The 12,778-nt window shown below is 32.6% G+C and overlaps 1 long non-coding RNA gene across 1 annotated transcript in view; it reads right to left on the bottom strand.

The window, feature by feature from the left end:
- Positions 1–1,670: 1,670 nt before the first annotated feature.
- LOC140846242 (uncharacterized) overlaps positions 1,671–12,778 on the bottom strand; it is a 48,584-nt gene continuing 37,476 nt past the window's right edge. Inside the window, exons 2-3 of the long non-coding RNA XR_012125229.1 lie at positions 5,362–5,418; positions 1,671–2,225 (exon numbers count right to left, since the gene is read on the bottom strand). This is a non-coding gene — a long non-coding RNA (uncharacterized lncRNA). The remainder of the gene's footprint in view (positions 2,226–5,361; positions 5,419–12,778) is intronic.

Genomic DNA, 12,778 nt, shown 5'->3' with positions numbered 1-12,778 from the left:
TTATTGTCAAAGTGAGTTATCGTTTGACCAACATAGTTGGATCAAATTTCCTTTTCTTAGCTCTATAGACCTGATATTTTGGAAAACGTCACACAAATACAGTTTTCATTTCTTTGGTAATCATTGGATGGACATCTTTCTACCCCCACTGACTTATGAACCCCCTTAAGGACAGATGCCATGTCTCTTTTTTATTCCTGCTTTATGTCATGCACCTGGCAAAGAGGCTGACTGTAGTCAATGGTCAGTTACTCATCCTCACCTCACGCAGTTTCTCAATAGTATTTGACACCATTTTCTTGAAATAATGGCCTTATAATCCAAGATATCACATTCTCCTGGAGTTCTTCATATTTTAGGCTTAGAATTATGGTAAATTCTCCTTGTCAAAATCTTATAACAAATATTCAATATTTCTTCAATGTTGTTTTGCCTGCAGAAAAGCATACAAAACTGTGAGTTCATTAAATGCTTAATATTAGGTACTCAATGTTAGAAATATTGCATATTATGCAAAAGTCAAGGGAACAATGTTATGCAGGTATTTAAATATATCAGATCAGTGATACTTAGGAAAATTGGATGGAGTTGTTTACGAGGTGAGATATTGAATTATTATTACATTTTAACATTTAAATAAATGGAATCTGTAAGTTCCTGATAGTTCAGAATTCATAATCCAAAATGTTTCTAGGAATCTATCATACTTGGGTCATCAGGGATGCCTTATTGAAGAAACAATATTTGAATGTTCCCCAGGGAAGAGAAAAGACTTCAAAATTTACTTTCAGGAAAGAGGGTAAATTCTCAAATGGGATAAATGGAGAGAAATGTGCACCTGGAGACACAGTAGTGAAACTGAGGAAAAATGGAGAAACATTTTTAAATGCTGACAGAATAGATTGTCCACCTAAAAAGTTATGATAAATAACCTGATTTATTAAGAATAACACTAAAAGATAGAAAGGAGTAAAATATTCTGAAAATGCTCTTAGAAAATATTATGAAAATTAGGAGCGAAAATTCCAAGTAACAAAACACTTCCAAAATGAAAGCAATCCACTTTTAGAATAATAAGTACTGTAGGAATTTATCATCAACAGGTGCAACTAAGGGAAATTTAAATGTTCTATTTCAGAAAGATGCAAACTGATCCTAATCTGATCATCAAAATGGTAACTCAAAAAGCTGTTAAATGTGTAGATAAATCTAAGGAAATGTTGACTGAAAATATCTAATTCAGTTGATTAAACAATTACACTGAAAAAAGGAAACTTGTAACAAATAACAGAAAGGGTTGGTGTAGTTAAAGTTTTTATAATTTCATCTATTGAAAGAGGAGTGATAGTGTTTTTAAAATTTATTTGTAGGTATATAGTAAAGTTAAAGAGTAGCAACTGACGTAAAAAGTTTGAAGGTATTAATTCTGTCTGTATTAATCCATCATGTGAATGCAATCCCATTAATGATTCCATAACAGGAATTCTAATAGCATTCAAAGATATTTTAAAAGACTCAAAAATTCTGATTTCTTACTTGTTAAAGCCATCTGTTATCAAGGCAGTACGGTATTGGCTTAATGTAGATAAATCAATAAAAAATAGACTCAAACTTTTATGGAAAATTTACTTTCAACAAAGGAGGCAGAGGAATTCAATGTGGAAGGAAAAGTGTTTTCAACAAATGGTGCTGGAACAATTGGATACAGCGAATCATGAACCTCAACTCCTTCTCCAATTCATAAAAGAGAACTAACTTGAGATAGTCCATTGGTAAAAATCTGGAGGTAGGCAAAGATTCCTTGGGACATACAAAGCAATTTAAAAAAGGGATAAATTGGATTGCATTCCTGAAAAGTTTCTAATCATAGGTGTGGGGAGCTGGCTGATGCCCCTTCCCCCACTTGCTGATGTGGCAGGAATGGAGAACAAAGAACATCCTGTTTACGCATTCCATGAGGAACTGAAGGAGCCCTGCTGTTCTTAACTTTGCCCGGCTGCCGCTGACATCAATACTGTGCTTGACTGTTTATTGGATAAGGCTATTTTCTGGAATCATGTATGTCTTTGCTGTATAAATACCCTGGTACCCAATAAAGCTTTGCTGGCACCCACAGGAGCGTCAGCCCTCCCAGTTCTGTCTGTCTTCCTTTTTTCTCCAGTCTCGCCCCCCTCTCGCCAGGTCTGGTTCCACTCGGGGCGGCTGGACCACGTCACATAGGATACCTTTAAGAAAATCAATTAGGAAGTGGGAAAATAAGGTGTGAGAGAACTTTCTGGGATGTGAAACTGTTTCATAAAGGGGTAAAGGTTACGTGGTTGGAAACATCAAAACTCATGCTACTGTGCACATTAGTTGATACATTTCATTTTATATAAATCATATACCAATGAAGGGGTGACGTATTTAAGCTGCTATGCATTTTATAATAATCTCTTAAAAATAAATTATGTTCATCAATGGAAATAATAGAATAAAAAGATAAAAACACACCAAGAATAAAAAGGCTGTATTCAAAATAAATGAAGACTATCCTAAGAGAAAAATCATAGGAAACTAAACATATAATTTTGAAAAGAGGATAACCAAATGGCAAAGAAACACATAAAAGGATATTCAGCTTCATTAGTAACTGGGGCAATGGGTTGTAAAACTAAATGAGATGCTACCACATGCCCAGCAGACTGGTAATGTTTTTTATTTGTGTAAATCTGACAGAGCCATGTGCTGGTGAGGATAACAAAGAGTGGGGTTTTTTACAGGCTGCTTATATGAACATAATTTTGTTAAACCCCTTTGGAAAACATTTTCATGTTATTTAGTGTAAAATTTTGCATACTCTAATAGGCAAATCCTAAGGAATCCCATATCCTAAACAGTGGAACTCTGGAATATCCATATGCCCTACAGAAACTGTTACACATGAGCACCAAAGAAATTTATAGCAGCATTGTTTTTAGCAGTAAAACACTCAGAGTGACCCAAATAGCTGTCAACGATGGATTTGATGAATAATTTCAAACAATGGAATAACATGTTTATGGTATTTAGCTTCTAGGGCTGAATGTTTTCTTTAACTTTCTCAGTTTGTGCTGAACATAAGCTGATCTTTTTCCTCCTATCCCAGAAGAACTGACTCAGTCTTTGTTTTCTTGCCTTTACTCAGACTGTTTGTGTCCTTCAATTTCTTTTTCTATTTCATCATCAGCCTATTCTCCACATTAGTAATGGTTAAACTCAGCGATGCAGAGCTGTAGCATCTATAGACTCTCAACTGCAAAATCTTTATCTCTTTTACAGTCAGATTCCAGCAGCTTCAGATCCTTGTATCATTTAATTCATCATCCAAATCGAGACTGGTAAGAGTGAGGGAGGGGGTGTTAACACTTTCAGGCAGCAAGAATAAGCCTCAGCTGCTCAGGGCGAACATCTCTTGACTCAAGCAGCTTTTTTCCATTCACAGTGATCTGTACTGTAGTTCACTGTGTCTTACAGCAGGAAGTAGGAATCATCCTTAATTCCTTCTCCCTCTCTCTTCACCATATCTCCGTTGTTGAAACATTCATATTTCATTTTAAAAATATATTCTAAATATTTCTATTCCTCTCTACCGCTAAATTTCCGTTTTAACCAATTTCAAATTTTTTTCTTGACCATCCAAGTCTTGGCTCCTAATGCTCTGTGCCGGGCCAGTCTCTCAATGAGAGACAGTCCCTGAACACAGAGACCTGGCCTCATTATTCCCTTCACTCTGTGCCGGGCCAGTCTCTCAGTGAGAGACAGTCCCTGAACACAGAGACCTGGCCTCATTATTCCCTTCACTCACTCACTGCCCATTGATCTTAAGATGAGGCTGTCGACGTCTCGTTACTTCTGCGGATCTCTCTAGGGCTCGCCCTCTCTCGCTCCACGTTCAGAATTAAGAGGCATTCTGAATTCCTTTCTGACCAATCACTTGTTTTTTCTTTCTCCTGTTGTCCTTTGCAGCTGCTATTCATTCTTCTTGGAACTCAAGGGAATTCCTTTCCTCTTTATTTTCCTGATCCCTACCCATCCATCTTATTGCAGTGTAGACATCACTTCATCCATAAAGCCTTCTCTGACTTTCCACATAATTTAGGTGCCCCTTGTACGTGACCTGTAACACTACTAGGTTAACCATGTCTCCTGAGCTTTCCACACTGTAAGGCTTGCAAGAACAGGACCTGTTTTGTTTATTACCATATCTGACGTATCATATGTGCTCAATAACTGTTTATTCCTTTGATTTCATTTATCCCATATATTTAGGTATCTGGGGACTTGCACTGTTACTCAGACTTTTTACTTTATGTTTAAGGACTTGTTTTGTTTTTGTTCATATACCCCTGAAGGGTGTATCTTTTGGAGTGGGGACTTTTATTTCCTCTGCTTAATAGTGTCTCCAGATATTGTGTGACTTCCTTGTCCACACCTCTGTTTTCTTGCTCAGCTGCTGCTCCAGGAAAGCCACCTTTATCACTTCCATCACTCCCCATGCACGTTTGCCTTACATTATTCTCTTCATGCCAATTATCACATCTGACTTATTATTCCATTTGACTGTAAGTCCCATGAAGACAAGGCCTCTGCCTAACACTTGGAATTGGGCCTTGCACACAGTAGGTGAACAATGAATGATTGTTGAATCAATGAGTGAATGGTAAATTTTATTGATAGATACCCTACTATTGGCCCACCTTTTATTCCTAGACTAAATCTTAGATAATCATGGATCTTAAAACATAGTCATGTTCATGATCTTTAATAATTTATTCAGAGATAATATATATATTTTTTAATTTGATGAATCCTTTGTTCAGTTTTGGAATTCTTATAATGATAGTTGCATGAAAGATATTTGAAAACTTTTCTTCCTGCTCTGTGATCTGGAACAATTTAAACAGAGGCTCCCAGTTCTTTAAAGACTTCATTTAAAGTCCCTTATCTCTTGTCACTCTATTTAAGCTTTCTCTTTTTTATTCATGTAGTTTGGTAGCTTATTTGATACATGATATAAAATTATGACATAGTTATATAAAAATACTATCTTACTGTTTTCATGTTATATGTGATTGTTAATACTGGTTTCCAAGTTTTTTATTTTTGTACACTTTCACAATCTTATTCTTTCTCTTCCCCTCTGTCCTGTTCTTTTCTATCCTTTCTTCCTCCTTTTTTCTCCCACTCTTTCATATACACACAACTCAGACTTACTGTTTCTCTATCTCTTTGAGATAATTTGTTTGTCTGTTTATTTGATCCTTGCAAAGACATGAGTGATAACATTTTTAAATTAATTTCTGTTTTCCAGTATTTATTTTTATATATTACAGCACTTACTTTATGGCACCTTGAAAGTTTCATAGTTAACTGCAATTCATTTATGACCATTCTTTCCTATTAAGAAAGGAGAATATTTAAAGATTTTATTTTATGTAGGCATTTTATTTTACTTGCTGCTAGTAAGATTTCGATTTACCCTAAAACATTTTGATGAGATATATCTAGGTCTGAGATCAAATTAAATTTTTGCCTAAAATGTGGTGACTCCTTTAGGTTTTCTCACAGAAAATTTTATTTTTATTACTTTGGTAACTGGCTTTCTATGTTCTGTTCTTTCACATGATTTTCATGCCTTTGTCTATATCTCTGTTTTCTCTACTTACTCAAATATTTCATTGTGTCATTGATAAATTGCAAGAATATCATTTAAAATCATGCCAAGTCCTGGTTATATTCGTCTGTTGTGTTTTTGTTCTCCTTGCCGCCCTTCTTATTATGTTCATTTCCATTTTGAATCTAATTCTATGGCTGTTCCTTAGAGCAATATCTGCTCATGTTCAACAAACTAATTTACTGAAATTTCCTTGCAGTAGATTAATTTAATAGAATTTTCCACAGAGCAATCTGGATATTTTGCTGTTTACAAAGTTTTGTCATATTTTTTTCTGGAAACTTATGATTAGAGATTCAGGAGTTTATGTACTTATTATCAAACACAGCCAGAGCTAGCTGAAAGTCAATGCATCACCATGAATGATTGCTCTTGGCCTTTTCCTATTACAACGGACAATTTGGACAAATGGTTATATACTGTGTAGGAAAAATGGAGGTACCTAACTCAGAACTTTACTCCCAGCTCTAGGCAATTATAAAAATAGAAATGCATTTGTCCCTCTCACTTTTCAGTGACATTCTGAGTAGATGTAATGCATAAATACTGCAGTTTTCAGCGTACATAGCAACTAAGATTTCTTTCCTCATCTCCTGCCTCTGGTGTTTTATTGGAAGGGAATACAAATAATATAATTCACCATGCCTCCATCATATTTTTTGACTATTTAGTTAATTGTTTTCTGAAATATTGCAGAATGTATTTGATTGTAGTGAGTCAAAAGGCTTATGGATCAACTGCTTTATTACTTTCTACAACTGTCACATTCTTGAAGCAAAACCAGGGAATACCTCAAGCTAAAAGTTAAATAATTTTGCAGAATTCTGCTCTATTTATTTTATAATGTTTATCTGTGTGCTCCATATTCATGCATTACACTATATTTTATTCCTAGATGTATCTCTTGTTATTAATATGTAAATATTTTAATTTTATTCTCTATTTTTGCTGCAAAATTAGGAAGAAATTTTCCTTTTGAGACAGATTAATATAAAATATTATTGTTACTAAATGTCATAATTTTAGCAAATAACTGGTAAAGTGTTATTGTTAAGGTTTCTTATATATTTCAACTTAAATAATTCTTAAATCAACTCTTTAGTAGGTATTATATTCCATATAAAAAATAAAGAACTAGAATACAAGTAGTCAATATTAACTTCCTTTTTATCTGGAGCCAAAAGTCACAAAATGTAAGCTGTTAGGATATATAAGGGAAGATACCAACATAACATGAGCAGACAGTAATATTGGTGGTGGAGTAAATCTAGATAAAAGATTAAGTGCCTGTAATTAAAGTGTGGTTGATGCAATTTAAATGGTGGCAAAAATAAATGTGATTGATGTGAAGGATTAGTAGAAATGAATGTAATAAAAATTTGAGTACCAAGTAGGAAAAAATAATTTTGCAAGGATTCTCCTAAAACTCTGTCTCATAGGCAGTTTTCCTACTTTTAGTGGTGATAAATTCAATGAGAAAATTCAATATGGGAAAAATACCTCTATTACTAATTAATTAAACTTTATTGTGGCAAATTTCATTTAAAAACTCACCAGTTTTAAGTATATAATTAAGAGTTTTGATATTGTATATGTTCATGCAACCACTATCACAATCAAGACGTAACTTTTCCACCTCGCTTTCAGTTCAAACTGTTTTATCCTAATATGATTTCTTCTTTAATGCACGGCTTATTTCAACTGCGTTGTTTCCTTTCAAAATGTTTTCATTAGCTACCATTCTTTTTTTTTGTTTGTTTTTAAATTTCAGGAATAAGTCCCCTGTGGTCAACCTACTTAGTAGATTTCAAGTTCTTTTAATTTATTAAGATTTGTTTTATGAATATGGTCAATCTTGGTAAGTGTTTTATGTACACTTCAAATAATTTTTATCCTACTGTTGTTAGATGAAATGTTCTATCAATGTTAGTTGATAACGTTATTCAAGCCATTGAGAAGAGAGAGCTGAAAACGCCATTCATAATTGCGGAATTATCTGTTTTTTTTCTCAGCTTTACCAAATTTAACTCATGCACTTTAACATCCTTTTATTATAGATATAGATATAGATGATATAGATATAGATATGGATATAGATATAGATATATAGATATAGATATAGATATAGATATAGATATATAGATATAGATATAGATATAGATATAGATGATAGAGATATAGACTTTTAGGATTATCAAGGCATTTTGATGACTTGAGCATTTTATTGCCATGAAATGTACCTGCTTGTCCCTGGATACATTTCTTATTCCAAAATCTGTTGATACAAATACAGTCAGCTTTCTTTTTAGTGTTTGCCTCATACAGCTTTTTCCAGCAGTTCATGTGTAACACATCTGTGGCTTTGCAGTGACATTACATCTTTCACAACCATGTGGTTGGATCTAACTCTTTTGCCTTGACTATCTCTGGTTTTTGATGGGGTATTTCACATTTACATGACCTCTTACATGTATTTATGAATATTGACATATTTGAAATTAAGTCTACTGTTACTTTTTTGTACTCCATGGAATGAATTAAGAATATTTTATGAATCCATTTTCAACCCAAATTTCATTAGATTATTTGCTATTTGATATCTTTTAGTTGTTGCAATAAGTTCTATGCTATCTATATCTTTAATTCAGTCTATCTTCATACTTTATAGATTTTGAAGAAACTTACAGCACTATACATCCATTTCCCCACCTAACCTTTGTGACATCATTTTCATCCATTTTACTGTATATTTGTTATGAACCCATTTTAGATACCTCTTATTTTGCCTTAAATGGTTACTAGTCATTTAAAGAGAATTTAAAATGAAGAAAAAATCTTTTACATTTACCCACATATTTACTGTTTCTTGTGGTGTTCATTTTTTTAGCAAAGGTCCAAATTTCTGTGTCCTTCTGGCCTGAGAAACTTTCTGTAATTTTTCTTATATTTTTTCTAATGATAAAAGCTGTTAGCTTTTTATTATTTCAGCATTAAGATGTTTTATTTCACTCTTATTTTTGAGATATGTATTTCATTGGGTGTATATTCCTATGTTGACATTTTCTACCCCACCCCCCTCCACTGTAGTTTAAAGACTGTCTTCTGGCTTGCATTATTTATGACAAGATATCTGTTTTTGCTTATGTTCCTCTCTCACGAATGTCTTTGGGCTTAGGTTAGATTCTTGTATTAATATGACTATATTTTCATCAAGTGCTAAAACATTTTGACTATTTGGTATTCCACAATCTCCTTTTCCTGGTGCCACAGGTTGCCAGATTTTTTTGTTTTGTTATTTCACTCTCTGTGTTTCATTTGAATAGATTCTATTGCTATGTTTTTAAGTTCAGTAATTTTTTCTGCAATGTCTATTGCAGTATTGATTTTCATTTCAGGTACTCTTTTTCCATCACTCAATGATTAAGTGAGGTTATTTAATATCTTCATTTCTCTCCTTTTCACTCACTTTTCCCCTAACTTTTTTGAGATACTGACCATATTTGTAATAATTTTTTAAACCTCTTTGTAGGTCATTTCATCAACTATGTCATTCTTGGATCTGTTCTTGTTGATTGATTTTCCTCTTGATTATGGGTTATATTTTCCTGATAATTTTCATGAGTGGTGATTTTAAGTTGAATCCTAGACATTTTAAATTATATGTTATTAGATGCTGCATCTTGCTGTTTCCCCAGCAAGATGAGTACTGGATTATCTTTTTTTCTGTCATGTAGTTAACTGGAACCAGTTTAATTCTTTTCCAGACTTGTTGTTAAAACTTGTAGGGGTATTCAGAGATGCATTTAATCCAGGTTTATCTTTGACTCCCTACTATACAAATACATTCTAGAGTATTTTATTTAATGTCCATGTACTACAAGATCTTTTTTTTTTTTGGCTTATAGAAATATAAACATTTCCCACCCCTTTGTAAGCTCCAGGAATTTTCTTCCTACTTATTTCTGCTTGTTCTTTCCTGAGAGTGAGGTTTCTTGCTGAGTTTACTACACAGCCAAAGATTAGAGGGGACCCTCATTTCTAGAGATTTCTCTCTGCGTGTACTTCTCTCTTTTCTGGCATTCTTTCTTATAAAATCTATTCACCTTCACCTGCTCCATCTCTCACCTATTTCTCTTCAATTCATCTGAACTGGTGGGTTTTGGTAGGAATTCATCTTACACCTTGGAAACTGTCTTCAGAAGGTACAATTCTAGGGCTTTTATTTCTCCTCCCTTTACTCGGAAATAAAATCTCAAGTTGCCAATACTTAAAATCTTGCTTACTGTATTTTGTCTTTCTGGTTTTCTATGTATTCAGGCCAGAAGGATAAATCTGGTATCTGTAAAGTCATTGCCCTAAACAGTGGTTGACAACTGTTTATTTACTTCTTATTGACTTAATTTTTGTTCTAAATTCCAACCATTTTAGTCTCTTGTGGAAATAAAACTCAGTTATTTTTGCTTTTTTTTCCCCAACACCTCCAACCAGACCATGCTGCAGTTCCCTGGGGAGGGTCCATTAGCCTTGAGTCTACATAGTTTTTAGGAGAGTTATCCATTGTCCAAGACAGTTCCATCAGGTCTGGTATTTTTTTAGAGTTTTGATGATGCTTAAGATTCAGAAATTTATGACATAGCTGGAAGACCATTTCCCTGGCTTATACCCTAAGCTTTTTAGTTACTCTGCAAAATGTGATTTAGAGTTGAGATGAAACATATATGTCATATAATTATTCCATTCAGGAACTTTTTCTTAGGCTTCTACTAAGTGTCAGGAATTGTCTAGTTATTAACCCATTTAATCCTCATAATGAGTACTCAGTAAAGAACTACTGTGATTATCTACCTTTTATTGATAAGAAAACAGAGTCACAGCAATGCATAGTGACTTGCTTCCTAATCATGCAACTAGTACATGAAGTAAATAGGATTTGTATCCAAGTAGTCTAGTGTTAGAGCTCTTAACTACTACACAGTACAGTCCTCCATACAGCCAAAGCATCATTCACATGAACATTTATTGTCTAAAATGCATATATTAGTAAACAAAATATAATAAAAATACATTAGTTGAGCAACCAAATGTAGTTAGAATTCAAAGAAAGTGTAACAAAGCATAATAAAGGTAGAAACAAAAAATTTAGATAAAAAATGACAGCACTAATAAAATAATGCAATAACTTGATCTACAGGGAAAAATGATAATAGAATACAAAAAGAAAAAATATAAATCACTAAATAAATGCTAATAAGGAAACAACCACACACAAAAAAAGTACTGGTTAAAAGAATCAAGAAACAATGTTGATCAACTGTTCACATTTTTTTTTAGAACATGAATGGAATAGATAACTTTATAGGCAAATCAAATTATCAAAACTGACCTTAGGAGACAGAACTGTAAATTCACCAATCACAATAAATAAAGGAAATTGTTGAAGAGCTCCTTTCCAAAAGAGCACCAATCCCAGATGTTTTCATGGGATTCAGTTCCTTTAAACTTCTAAGAAATAAAAATCTCAGTTCTATTTAAACTATTTGAAAGAAGGAATGTTTTAGAATTCTTTTTATGATGATATCATGACATTGTTATCAAAACCCACAAAGACAGCACAAAATAGACATCTACAGATCATTCAGAATCATTCTAAAAAAATGATATACTTTTTTTCCCCTTTTTTATTGAAGTATAGTTGCTATACAATCATATTGGTTTCAAGTATACAACAGTGATTCAACAGTGAAAGTTCTAGTATTGGATCAGTTTTAGTCTCTGTAACTAAATGTAAGTAATGCTCAATAAATCATTTAGTCGGTCACTAGTAAGTATTCTACCAATAAATATATATGTACATTACAACAACAAAAAAGAATGAAGTGCTGTTCCCAAGTGGGGCTTATTCTAGGAATTCTAGAATTATTCAAATAATTTTTTACGATAATGGAAAAAGCATATGATTATTTCCATAGATGGTAAAAAGGCACTTTGTGTATTTAACATTCTCCTTTTGTTAAAAACTTCTGAAAAATAATAAATAGATACTTCCTTTCTATATACAGTAAAATAAGCTGTATATATATATATATATGTACATATTCTGAGAAATATTTATTTTTCTGGAAGTTTCTTGGAGTTCTCAGATTGTGTTTGTTGGGCATACAGGCTCATCTGCTTGCAGAAAATTATGTTTCCTTTTCTGGCTGTCAAGTCACACCTCCTCTCCTCTCTTCTAGAACATTGACCAGTATCCTTCAAAGTGAGTTAAAATTTTGACAAAACATAGAAATAGACATTGATTAAAATTTCATGATTCTCTGCACCTGTAAAATTCTTGATTCAAGGAATTACAAACAGGGTAGTAAAGAAATAAAGAATGAGGCAATGTACACTATTTTCTCAGTAAATTAATCTACTTTAATCACTCAGAACACGAAGCCTCCATATCTATGCCTAGTTTTTAAGCTTCCTATTACGTGTTCAGCCTCACTATTCCCAAGCTTCCTATATTCCTTACTACCAATCTGGATTTCATTCTATTCTTTTCACTTCTTTGAAATTTGCTTATTCTCCTTTTAACCACAGAACCTTCTCGTCATTGTTCAAAACACAGCATTAAGAATATCTCCTAACTGAAACTTTTCATTGACTAAACCAACTCAGTTGATTATACCCCTTCCTTAATAGCTGTGCTTCTGTGTGTTAAACTACCACTTTTGAAATATATTTTAAAGAATATTAATAATACTGTTAATAATATTTTAAATTATGATAAATAATAGTAATATTAATATTGATACTAATATTTTAAATATTAAACACTTAAAAAACACACAGTATTATATATTTTTTGTTTTCTCTCAGCATATAGTAAGATTCCTTTATTATAATTTTTTTGTCTTTGTATTTTTATTATTTTGAAGATTTATCATTAAACTATACTTTTTAATGGTTATATTTATGATTCAGGATTAATGAACTTAGGCACATATTAATTATACATTATGAGGAAATTTGTGTATACATATATATATATATATATATATATATATATATATATATATATAATATGTATATTCTTTTATT

Source organism: Manis javanica, chromosome 14 (assembly GCF_040802235.1).
Source record: "Manis javanica isolate MJ-LG chromosome 14, MJ_LKY, whole genome shotgun sequence".
Taxonomy (NCBI): domain Eukaryota; kingdom Metazoa; phylum Chordata; class Mammalia; order Pholidota; family Manidae; genus Manis; species Manis javanica.
This window is presented reverse-complemented; position numbering and strand designations above follow the sequence as displayed.